Source organism: Desmodus rotundus, chromosome 7, assembly GCF_022682495.2.
Source record: "Desmodus rotundus isolate HL8 chromosome 7, HLdesRot8A.1, whole genome shotgun sequence".
Taxonomy (NCBI): domain Eukaryota; kingdom Metazoa; phylum Chordata; class Mammalia; order Chiroptera; family Phyllostomidae; genus Desmodus; species Desmodus rotundus.
In genome coordinates this window covers 17,870,795-17,884,164 of record NC_071393.1, presented here as the reverse complement: position 1 = coordinate 17,884,164, position 13,370 = coordinate 17,870,795, and positions in this window count along the sequence as shown.

Here is a 13,370-nt window from a genome sequence, read left to right as displayed (position 1 = left end):
CTCAGCCCCAGACTATTCCACTGATGTCTGATGTGATGCCTTAAAATACCATCAAAATAGATTCATGCTCCAAGAAATATTTGACAATTGCTGCAGTAGCCAGTGGTCCCTTGGTTTACTGAGCAGCCTGTAATCTACCTCTAGGGACATCATTCTCAAACACATCCGAGGGTAAGCCTCTTTTCTCCATGAGTTCCTGCTGCCTGTAGGATCCAGGAACTAATTCTTGGTGTCCAGGTCTCCCCACCCCCAGCTCACTCCCATCTCTTTGGTGGTCTAGTTATTAAGCTCCAGGTCATTTTCTGAGTATATCATATATGGTCCAGCATCTTATCTTTGATCATCGAGGTTCCCCCCACTTAGAATGCTGTTCATCTGCTTCTCTGTGTAGCTGAATTCTGAACTTACTCTTTCAGACCCCACTAAAATGCCCTTCCCATCAGAAAGTTTCTATTTCAATCCCTCTAGGCAGAGATAAGCAATTATTCATGTATTCCAATGTTTATTGAATGCTCATTACGTGTCAGACATTGTGGGTAAAGGCTGAGCAAAAGAGATTCGGTCTCTACCTCCATGGAGCTTTCTGTCCCATTGGGAACAGAGAGACGACAACAGATACAATTGAGCAAAGATTTAGGAATTTAAATTCGTGCCACGAATGAAAGAAACAGGTTCTAGGGAATGTGTAACAAAGGGATGTGACTCAGCGTGGGGGATCACAAAGGGCTTCCTTGAGGAAGTGATTCTTAAGCCTCAGGACAAGTTAGCCAGGTGAGTGGGAATAGGGAGAACAGCATGTACAAAGGTCCTGTGGCTGTACCAATGGTGTACAGGGCCCACACATTCTTATCTCTCCCAGACAGTCCCAGTTATCCTGGGCTATTTATTAGTAGCATCTTTCCCCCCTCCTCCAAAGTGACCTGGTTTGCAAGATAAATTATGCGGTTGCTTTAGGAGTGCGGCCTGTTTAAGGAACAGAAAGAAGCCCAGGGTGTCAAGGCTGAAGGAGAGGAGGGACCAAAGCTGGAAGGATTGGCAGGGACTAGACCATGTGGGCCTTGAAGGATGGAGCAGCTCATTCTCCATCCTAAGAGCAATGGGAAACCTTTGAAGGACTTCAGGCAGGTGTGCCAGGATCTGGTTGGCCTCCTGAAAAGGTCTCCCTCTTCTCTCCTGTCCCAAATATTTGACTGCGCCTCAGCTGAGGGGCCACACTGTTATAGGCTGTGCTTTCCACCTCTCTTTCCTTTACTGTGAGCTTCAGGAAGGACAGGAGGACCTTTTGGGGGCCTCCCTCCACGTGCTTCCCCTCTCTGCCTCCTGGATGTTGGGCGCCCAGGGCAATCTCGGAAGCAATGACCGGGCCTCCATCCATTTTGGCAAAGCAGATTCCCCCCCCCCCCCCCACTCCCATCCCTGAGCCAACCTGGCACCTCATGGGGTGGTTTATGTGAACCAGAAACTAACTTCTATTGTGTCTGAGCCATTATAAATACTGGAAATAAATCTTGGGAATATGCAAAGGGGAAATACCAGCCACTGTGCATTGAGCTCCTGGCATAAGCCAAGCTCTGTGTATACTTTATATACATAATTTATTTTAATCCTTACAGCATCCGCCTTACAGGTAAAGAAATAAAGACTGAAAGAGGTGAAGTGACTTGCCCAAGGCCATGTAGCTAATGAGTAGACGCTGGGATTGGAACCCAGGAATGTTGTATTCCAAAGCTAAACACCAGCCAGGGAATTACCAGCCCTCGACTTCGACTTCCCCACCCTGTGGACCCAGGGGTTTGGACTAACCATTCCCACGGTCACGCAGAGCTTCCCCAGAGTAGACGTCGGGGTTGGGGACGTGCGTGGCAGAGACACCCAGCCTCCCACGCCTGCGACCACAGCCTCTGGTCCCGCCTCTACATCAAGTACCGTCTCAGACAGGGGCTGGCTGTATGTCTTTCACCCGCCTGCAGTTTGGCAGGTTCTTCGAAGAGAAATGCTCTTAGATTCATTTAAAAGTCTAAGCAGCGACAGCACAAATTATTAGCGTTTGAAATATTTATAAAGTCTCTTGTTTGCCGTGGCATAGGAGGTGATAGGCCACAAATAAAAGAAAGTGCGGATCCACAGCGCGAGCGCGCAGGGAGAGATGAAAACGGAAGGGGCGTCGTCTGTCTCACATTGCCGGGCTGCTGCCGCCTGGTTTTTGCAGGCTGCTACGCCAGCTGTGCTTGCACTCGGAGCTGGCTTAAGCCGACTTCCTCTCTGAGGTTCAGGCCACACCTCCTCCTGAGAGGATCGCCCAGACTTTCAAATTGAGGGCTTAAAATTGCAAACTGGTGACTTTCCGGGAAGCTGGGTGAAGGGCTTATGGGAACTCTGTGCTATTTTTTTTTTTTAATTTCTGACTGTCTAAAGTTATTTCAAAATAAAATATTAAAAATATATCATAAAACTTATGCTGTGTTTGAGCTGGAGGAGAACATGCAGAAAGATGCTCTTTTTCTCATTGGACAGATGGAGAAACTGAGCGAGAGGAGACCTCGAGCGTGAGTTTCAAAGTTCCCCAAGGCAGTGAGTCAAAGACAAGAGCTGAGGTCTCTGACTCCCAGCCCAGACCCGCTCCCCGCCCCCCGCCCCTGCCCCCCCACCCCAGCCCCGGGCGGGATTCTCTACCACTTCAATGCCCAAGCCAGCAAGTCAAAAGAGTGGCATTCGGGTCCTCATTGGAGAACCACAGCGTTCTGGTTCAATCATTTGTGCATGTGTGTATGAGTATGTGTGCATTCATTCGTTCATTCAGTCACTAACTCAACAGCTATTGTGCTACGCGAGCAAGGCAGAGATGGCCTTACCTTTGAAGACCTAGGAAAAGATGAGGTTTCAGGTGAAGTTCAGCCTCCAGCTGACTCCACAAGGAGCTCTGGGTTGTAAATAGTGTCCCTTGCACCAAGGAGGCTGGCCTTTGATACCCTTGTATTCTCAGTTACTGGCTATGGGACATCCAGGAGAAGGGTGGGGTCTGTGTATCCCTGTGGGTACTTCCAGGTAACCCCTTACCTGGTGGTGTTAGCTGAGGGCAATGCTTAGCTGGAGGGTGCAGCTTGTGAGTGTGAGCAGCCAACACATGTAACAGCAGGAGCCGGATGCACTGCACCTTCAAAGGGAACTGGGCGGGGCACCAGCAGCTTCTACTACCTGGGCAGCTGGGGCTTCATCCCACTGGGAAACTGAGGGAGATAGTGTGGCATTCACCCCTCCGTGTGAGGGAGCTGGGTCGTTCAGCCAGTGACTGCCACCAGTCATCCCTGCAGGCTGTTCCCAGGGGAGCCTAACTCCCAGCCGAATGAGCACTGCCTGCCCTGTGCTTGGCTGGCAGAGCTTCAGCAGACAGAAAACTCTCGGGCAATGAGACCTGTTTCCTGGAGGGTGGGAGTTGGGCGGATGTGCCCAGAAAAGGGAAGGCTCAAGGAAATACAGGTGTGTGCGAACCAAGGTCACAAGCCACAGGTGGCCTGGGCCAATCACCCTTCCTTCCGATGTGTGGGCTTGGGAAGCTGGCGGAAGCATCCCTGCCGGCTGGAGCACCAGAGCAACATCGTCACAGAGAGTCGCAGCTGGAGTGGCCTTCGTGGCCTTTTTAATGCAGAAGGTGTGTGGGTGTGAAGTCCTGATGTCATTAGAGGAGGTGACTGGGGCAGAGCATGTGGGAGGGGAGAGCTGTGTGCACAGAGAGGCTAGAAAGTCACTCAGGGAAGGGCGCGGCTTGTCTGGGAGCCCACCCGGCTTCTGATAGTGCATTCATTCACTCATTCATTAGCTCATTCTTTCACTCATTCAACAGAAGTTTATTGAAAGCCTATAAAGGGCTCTGATGCATGTCGTGCACAGCATTGTGCAGGGTGCAGGGAGTATGATGGATAAATGAGACAGATGAGGTCCCTGCCCTCTCGGAGCTTCTATTCTGTGTGTGCACATAGGGGAAGGCAACTAAATAAACAAAGAAGATGATTTTAGATACTGATGCATTTACTCAAGGAAACCAACAGGGTGCTGAAGGGAGAGTGTTGGAGGGCCAGGGGCACTTTTGACAGGGTGGTCGGGGAGAGACCCGTTGATCTTACCCATTTTACAGATGAGGAAACTGAGGCTTTGAGAGGTGTAGCAACTTGCCCAAGCACGTTCTGCTAGTAAGCGGTCTCATTTTAGATGCCAAGTTCATCTCTTCGTAGTAGCTTCTCCTCCTTGGCTCCGATTAAATGCTGTTTCCTCTCCCCTCATCAGTCATTTTGTGATTTGGGGACCGTGACTCTGACCCTTCTGAGCCTCGGCCCAGACTCTCCTAGTTGTGCACTGGTTCTGGAATAATCTATGACTGATACTCCGGGGCCAGCCTCAGCCTGGTGGCCATCATGGTCCAGGAGAGCAAAGTGGCTCTGGAGACAAAACGTCCGGTTCCAGCCCCACCGCTTGCTCACCGTGGGACCCCTGACAAGTGACCTCACCAGTCTGAGCCTCAGTTCCCTCCTCGGTTGGATGCTGATACCAGTTGTTTTACCTTGTGGCCCTACTGAGAGGAAGAAAGGAGCTAACACTCGGGTAAGCCTCAGCACCGAGCCCAGCACAGAGCAAACACCCTCATTGATTGTGGTGGGGCAGCTGTTTACCTCTAGTACTCCGATCACTTGTCGGGGGTCCAGACGGGCAAGGAGAAAGCAGGGCCCCACAGCTCTCGTCTGCATGGCCCTTGAGTGACCCCAGGGCAGGGCTGAGGGTGGAGAGGAGAGGATTTTCTGACTCTGGGTCAGGACTGCCAGAGCCAATTAGGGGCGTCAGACAGACGGCAGCCTCCAGCACCCAAGCAAACCGCCGTGGCGGCCAACAGAGGGGCCAGCTCGTTCTGACCTTAAACCCAAACGCCCCTGCCCACATCTGCAGCTAAATAAACCAAGTAAATCATGCTGGCAGATAGATAATTAAATAATTATCAGGCACTTAATAACAAGGAGTGGGTGTTCTGAATTACCATATTAGACAGTGTCTTTGAGGACTAATTGTTGCATTACATCAGAGTTACTCATTCATTATTCTTGTCATTTCGGGTGATAATTTGCACTTTAGGAGACAGCGACAATTTTAGCAGGCAATTAGAGACGTGTCAGGCCTGGCCCTGTGAGTTACTGTCACAATTATTGCTTTTTTTTTTTCCCAGTGTCCTCATTTGCAGCCATGTATTTAAGGGGATTTGGGTAATTCCAGGCCTGGGCAAAACAACCAACCCACGGGATGGTGACAGGGCAAGGACATGGCGGCCACCGCCATCAGAACAAGGGACTGCTCCCGAGAGGCGAAGGTGTGGAGCTGGGCGGCGGGTGGAGTTAAGCACAGCTTTCTCCTCCTCTGGCAGAAGTCACATCCAGTCTTTGAAAACTAGGGTTCCGCCTCCCCAATAATTCTTGAAACTGCCTCTCCTGCTTTCTCGTCAACCACCAAAGCCAGCCCTTTATTACCACTCACCTGAATCTTTGTGATGCGTTCTTCACAGGCGGAGAGGGGAGGGAGAGAAGAGAACAAGGAAGCTGCATTCATTATTATTTTAAAAAATATTTTCTGTATTTTGTGATGCTTTGACATCTTGGGGCCTTGCAGACCCACAGAGGTCGCCTAATTTTTAGAGAAAGCAAACATTTCCCTTCTAGCACATGTTTGATATCCAAACCAACCAACCGAGGTCCACACCCACACCCTCCTACTTGTAGTAGGGACACTGTCTCCCTGCCTGAATCGCCCCAGGGCCAGGTGCTGGACAGCTGGAGACCACCCCTACACAGCCCAGAGTCTGCTGAAATTATTCAAGCTGGCTGGTCCTAAATTGGCTTGTCCTGCCTCAGCAGTTCCTGCAAAAACTACAATCAAGTCTCAGATGCCTGCTTTCCCCTTCCTCCTTCTGCCTGCTGACCGACCCCGGGGCTTTCCTGAGTGGCCCTGCCTGGTGCGGTGAGCCTCCTCCTCCTGGGAACTGGGAGTAATAAACCCTCTTCTCAATGGCAGTCGGCTGTCATCTCCTGACCTGCTGGCCTCACTATACCCAATAAAAACAAAATCCTGGGTATACGTTAAAATAGGAGAGAAGACAGGAAGAACGAAAAAGTAGAGGAAGGAGGAGAGAGAAGTAAGAGGGGAAGGAACTGAGAGAAAGAAGCAGAGATTAAAAGAAGGGGGGAGAGAAGATGGAAGAGAAGAAGGAGGGGAGGGAGATAAGAGGAAGAGAGATGAGGGTGGAAGACAGCAGGGAGAGAAATTGTGTGTGTTGGGGGGAGAATGGAGGAGAGGAGATTGGACATGAAAGTTATATTTGAAATCACCAATTTTTTTTTCACGGCTTGGAGTGTTTACTTTTTGGCGAAATCGAATGTCTGGGTTCATTTAGCCACGGTTGACTCTCTTGACCCTGGACGACTTGAGAACAGAGAGTGTGAATCAGTGGCTCAGAATAGGTCTTCAGAAAATATCCTTCACTGGCGACATGGTGGGAATTGAGAAAAGAGAGCACATTTCAATCCAAATGCAAAAGTCCGCAGGAAGAGAAGGGCAGGTTTCAACCCGAAACGGGCTACTTCTCAGCTCTGTCCTTAGCAATTAGGGAGGAAGAGACCAAAATGGCTGTATCGGGCTTGCCTTTTCCTTGGGTTCACCTTGGGAAAGAGTGATCAGCTCAGGACACAATGGTCTCCAGAAGAGAGGGTCATTGCTTGAAGGGACATATAGGCCCAGGGACCCTTGGAGGAGCAAAGCCCAGCGTTTAGGATTGTGGGTTTGGAATCTTGGTCCTGTCGCTTGTTAGCTGTGTGACTTAGGTAAGTCCCATCTCTGAGATCTTAATTTTCGCATGTCCAAGTCGATAAGGTAGTAAGCTTTGCTGGGCTTCAGCAAAATTAAGTCTATAAAGAGTTGAGCATAGGAAGGATTGAGGGTGGGAGGTGGGGGTGGGTGGGGTGGGGGGAAGTAGTGGCAGGAAAATGGAGACAACTGTACTTGAACAACAATAAAAAAATAAGAAAATAAAAAATAAGAAAAGAGTTGAGCATAGAATTTGACAAAAGGGAGGTGCTTAGTAATAGAGTGCGCATGGCTGTTTCTTATTGTTATTTTGTATTTGTGTTATACATACAAATGTGCTTGCTGGCCCCCGTGTGGCCGTGGTCTGGACCTGTGACCACCCTGGTCCCGTTGGGGTAGACGGTGATCTAATGCCTGGTCCGGTCCCCCGGGTACCAGGACAAGCTCTCTCTCCCTAGGATGGTGCCCTGCCCACCTCCCAGGTCCATCGTGGGGGCATCGTGGGGGGGCACCTGTAGCAGCTTCTGAGCTTCAGCTGCATTACCCCAGGCTAACCACTCAAACTGGTTATTTTATTTGAGCCTCACAGTAGCCTCTGAAGTAGGAGTAATTATGCCCATTTTACAGATGAGGAGACTGAGGCTAAGAGCGTTGGAGTAGGTTCCTCAGTGTGATACAGCCAATGAATGCCAAGATTTGAACTTGACTCATGACCTTTTTGCAGACCCCCTGTCTCTTAGGAGGCAGTATCATTACCCTGTATGGTCACCGCAGAGGGGTGGCTGGGGAGACAGTGCTCTAGACCCATTTCTGCAGTGTGATCGGCTTCATACAGCCAAGTGGTTTTCTTCAAATATTCAAAAAATTGTATTTGAAGAAAAACACAAACCACTGAAAATTGAAAGCAACTGGAGCAATGCACCTATCTGTCCATCTATGTATCTATTTATCTAAAACACGCGTATACATACTACATATGTTCACAGACACACACATATGCATAAGCGAAATGGAGCTGATTAGGTTAAAACCACAGTAAATCTGGCAGACGCAGATTAACACGATGGTCAAAACGGTAGGAAATATAGTGTTTTGAAAAAGAATAAATCCAGCCAATTACAGATTTATGTTGACGCCAGCACAGTTACCACAGTTTTACAATAATCATTGATCAATCAACGTTTTATGACAAAACTATAATTTTCACGTGTTTCGCCCTCACCTAAAAGTTTCCTCGTTTGCTTAATTCCCAGAACACAATCCCGTAAATCTTTCTCACCACAATATTAAGTAGATAATAAGAATGCCATGTAAGATTTGCTTATGGTTTAAAGTACAGTTGCAAGTGATTTATAATTAGGGTCAAATCTAAGACAAAACATTATTAAAGTCAGAACCTGCTGTAAATTGGCCGGGTCTGCTTGGGTCTTTAGCAATTTATTGGGATTTGTTGACAGCATTTCTTTTGGTGAGATCCAAGGGATCAGCTGACACCAAGAGAGGATACTTATGAGTCAAGGGTTACTATGGAAATCACTGGGGTGTCCCTGGTGGCATCCGCCAAGTGGACAGATGTGACTCCAGGCACCCCTTTCAAAGGCAGAACCCTCAGTGTGGGTTCTTGCAGGCAAGTCGGCCACAGACGAGGGGCCCAGCATCTCCCCTGCTTTCCTGCGAGTTGATCACTTCAGAGTATTTAGTTCAAAAATTTATTGGGAAGAAGCCCAACCATTAGAGAGTCATTCATGTAACATGTGTTTATTGAATATCTACTATTTGCAGGGTACTGAGGATATACTGGTTAACAACGAGGCTATGGTCCCTGCTCTCACAGAGTACAGTGGGGAAGAGATGGAGGAGACCTTTTCCTGGTGGTGGTGGGGAAAAGCAGTGGGGATTGGGAGGGAAGCTGATAGGGTGGTGAGGGATGATAGTAAGAAGTGGGAAGGATGCTGGTAGGGATTGGGTAGGAGGCTGATAAGAGGTGAGAAGGAGGCTGGTAGAAATTGGGAGGCTAGTAAGGTTCACTTAAAATAGGGTGGTCAGGGAAGACTTCCTGGAGGAGGTGGTATTTCATCAGCCAGCAGAAATCAATGACAATGACAGCTTCAATAGAGGGTATGTGGACCAGTTTAGAGCTAAGAAAGCCATGGGCTATATGCAAAAAGAGTATCCTGGGAGGGGAGGTCAGTAAATACAGATGCCTTGAGAGGAGCGGCCCCAGCAGGAGAGCAGGAGCCTGGGGTGACTGCAGCAGAGTGAGCCAGAGGGACAGGAATCAGGGTCCACACAAGGACCCTGGCTTCTGTGGTGATAGAGAAGCCATCGGAGGGCTAGGCATTTTAAAAATAATTGTTGTCCAGTTCCATCCATGCTGTTGCAAAATGCAGGAGTTCCTTCTTTCTCTCTGCTGCGTAGAATTCCATTGTGTAAATGTACCAGTTTTTCGATTGATGGGCCCTTAGGCTGTTTCCAGCACTTGGCTATTGTAAATAGCACTGCTCTGAACATAGGGGTGCATAGCTTCTTTTGAATTGGTGATTTGGGACTCTTAGGATATATTTCCAGCAGTGGAATTGCTGGGTCAAAAGGCAGTTCCATTTTTAGCTTTTTGAGGGAATTCCATACAGTTTTCCATAGTGGTTGCACCAGTCTGCATTCCCACCAATGGTGCACTAGGGTTCCCTTTTCTCTGCCTCTATGCCAAGTGAAATAAGCCAGTCAGTGAAAGAAAAATACTATATGATCTCACCTATACGAGGAATCTAATGAACAAAATAAACTAATGAACAAAATAGAACCACAGGCAGGGAAACAAGGAACAGACTGACAGTGACCAGAGAGGAGGGGGAGAGGGGGGAAGGGTGGAAAGAAGGGGAAGGGCCTAGTTACAGAACGTGTATGAATGACCCACGGACACGGACAACAGTGTGGGGATTGACTGTGGGAGTGGGGTTGGGATGGGTGGAGGAGGGCCAAGGGGGAAAAATTGGGACAATTGTAATAGAATAACAATAAAAATGATTTAAAAACCTTTAAAAAAAGAAAGTGATTGTTCTGGCTGCTGTCTGGAGAACAGGCTGTAGGGGGTGTGGAAGCAGGGAGGTCAGAGAGAAGGCTCTCCTTTCCCCCAGACATAAAAGGAAGGCGGCTTGGCCCAGGAAGTCGTGGTAGAGAAGGGCAGAGATGCTTGCGCTTGAAACAGTTTTGTAGTTGGGCTGATAGGACTGGTTGATGAATTGGATGTTGGACGTGATAAGAAGAGTCCTAGGTTCCTGGCCTGAGCAACTGGGTAAGCAGTGGTGTGATTTCCAGAAATGGGAAGGGCTGGGGCGTGGTTACAGGTTGGAGAAAGCGTGGTGTGGCATAAAGACTCTGATGAAGGACGTGTGAGGTTCGAGATGCCATTAGTATACAGGTGGGGATGTCACGGGGGCAGGCTGATACAGGAGTCTGGCGTTTGGCAGAGAGGACAGGCTACAGACATAAATTTTAAAGGCACCAGTCCAAGAATGTTTTTGAAGCCATGAGCTCAGCAGGAACTGAGGACAGCTTGGAGAAAGTCCATGGGCTGGGGCCTGGGGCCGTTGGAGGAAAGGGGAAACCCCATGTACAGTGCCTTGACATAGGAGGAAATCCCAAAGAAGGTGGGGCCCTGGGAGCGGAACAAACCAAGGACAAGGCCATCCACTCTGTCAGAGACAGCCAGGAGGTCAAGTAAGATGAACGGTGGAACCTGACCCCTGGCTTTGAAACATGGTGCTCATTGGCTGCCTTGACATCAAGAATTCTGCATTCTTGGACCACACCTGGACATCCCATCATCAACCTTCACCAACAGACGTGCCCAGTCAGTGAATGGTATCAAGATGTCATTCCAAGGTATGTTCACTTTTTTGGAGACACGTCTTTGTGGAATGTCCTTCATGGCGTCACAGCTGCCTAGGCCTGAGCACGTGAGGTGCTGCTTCCAGGGGACACCAAGGAAATCTGCTTCTTTTGAACAATTGACTAAATTTTCCTTCTTTAAGCTCCGGGATTTCTATTTCCTTCTTTGCTTTGGCCACAGTTGCCCCACACCTGCAGAGCATTAGCACCCTGTGTGTCAAACTCACTCTTGGCTCTGCCTTATTTTCTTATTCTCATATTCCCTTTGACCAGGTTACCTTGCCTGTTTTATGATAATCCTCTTCTACGCGTGTATTTCTCTCTAAGATGTGTGTTTCTGGTGCGTAATCGCTGCAAATCTTTTCAGAACTGTAAGGAGAGTAAATAGTGTAGCAAATGCCAAAGGTTGTGGCTGTTTCATAGATACCATTGGGCCTTGATTAAGAACCTTTATGCATCATGATGGAGAAGAAATAGACTCGGACATGGAGCCAGGAGATATTTATTCAAGTTCTGGTTCTGCCAGTAAATATCTGTGTGACCCTGGCAAATTGACTACCCTCTCTGAGCTTCGGCTTCTCTCACCATCCGACACAGGGGTCAGATTAGCTCAGGGTTGGCAAACACGAGGCACACATGCACAGACCACCACCAAGCTCCATAGGAGGCCACACTACTCAGTAAGGCACTCTTTGGCACTGAGCTTAAATATGACATCAGGATCCTTCTTAACACAGTGCTTCAGGCCACTGCTATCAGTTAACAGGAGCCAGCATGGTAAATGAGGTCTTCTTGCATTACAGGATTAAGAATATCTCCACAGCTGATTGCTGGCCATGAACTTGACCTGTAGTAGTATCTGTAGTGACATGCCATTGCCCCTGAAAAAATTCCAAAGCAAACAGGGTGGGAAGACATTGCAGGAAAGCTCTGTAATAATTATAAAGCATATCCTAGCATTTGGCATTGAATCTATCACCAAGAACGACTTTTGGACCATACCTTCTATCTGTTTAAAATGAGAGTTTGGAATCTTGGGATATAAATCCAGCCGCAAATCCAAGCCTGAGTGCTTATTCTTCGAGATAGTGATTTGTCTTCTTTTGGAAAAGCAAACTCTTTTCATTTCCACAACCTTTAAAACATTTTTATTGTGTTTTCCTCCCGAATAGAAATCAAACCATAACCCAATATTTATTGGGTATATTTAAATGACCCTTCATAAGTTTTGGGGGAAAGCCCTTGTCTTAATGGACAACCCAAGTAAGTCATTTTTAATTAATTAATTGATTAAAGAAATCCCCTGTCGCTGAGTTATAACTCAGTACACCTAAGTCTCATTCTCGGACCAGGATTCATTGAACACACAGTCCTGAGCCTTTTCCCTTCTCATATCCCTACCAGGTAGCTAATTCTATTATTTGCATTTTATAGCTGAGAAAATTTGAGCTTGAAGAGATGAGGTAACTAGAGCAAAGTGTTTTCTGAAACTTTCTTCAATGGTATCTCTGATGTCATTGAATCCTAATCATGAAATTTGTGGAAGAACTCTGGTGCCCTGCCTTTGTTTCTGAAACAGCAATGAGAAGTTGATAATGGCTTCAATAGACAGGCTTCTGTCTCAGAGAGCAGGCGGTAGTTTCTACATGTATCTATTTCCCCATGTAGTCACCACTTCGACCTGTGAGGTGGGGACTGTCATGGAACCCCTTTAGCAGATGAGAAAATACAGGCTTTGAAAGCTGTGCCACGCTCGGGGTCATAGCATTTGAAGCTTGTATGTGGGACTCCACATTCTTTCTTTGTGATGAATTGCCTCTCAGGATTAAGCACAAGCAGACATCTCCCCTTTTCAGAAACAAAAATGAACAGACAACATGATTTTGGGGATTTCCAAATGTGGACCCTTTTAAAATTCATCTGCACAGATGCCGGGGGTGGAGGGAGGGACGCTTGGCCAGCAGGGGAAGACACGGTGTCAGACGGCTGTTTGCATATGGTGATCTCGGTCTGCTTTAGCGGGTGACAAGTGGGTTACCAGGCTCTGCAGGCAGAAATGTGTTATTTTTAGGAATCCACTCTGGGCCAGGCACTCCTGACAATCAGTATTTCCCGAATAAATGATCAATGAATGAAGGAATGGTCACTCTGCCCTTCCCATTCCGTATTGTCAGACACACTCTAGTAAATGTCCTGGATGCTGCATCTTTCAAAAACCCCTTTACAGCGCCAAGCCTTAAACACTGTTTGAGCTCTGCCCTCCAGAGCTCCAGAGGCACTAACAAGCCCCCTCCGCCTCCACCCATTTCTGCCTTTGGAGCTGCATCCAGGGGATTTGCTGTAGCAGCAGGAACCGGCTGACAACACAATTCTTCCTGTTTCCTGGAAAAGCCTTTATTTTGCTTTGTTGTGTGCTTGAAAGTGAGCATGCACAAAACTGTGAAGAAAGGCTCCTTCGGGCTGGGCTGTCTGGGACACGGGGTGGTTGGGCTGGGCCGGGGAGAGGGAAGGAAGCCAGCCTGGGGGGCAGGGAGGCTGGATTCGAGTCCATCTCTGCTGTGTGACCCTGGATAGGTCATTAGTGTTCACTGAACCTAGGTTCGACTATCTTTCAAATCAAGGAAGCTGGAAGAGATGCTCTGGAG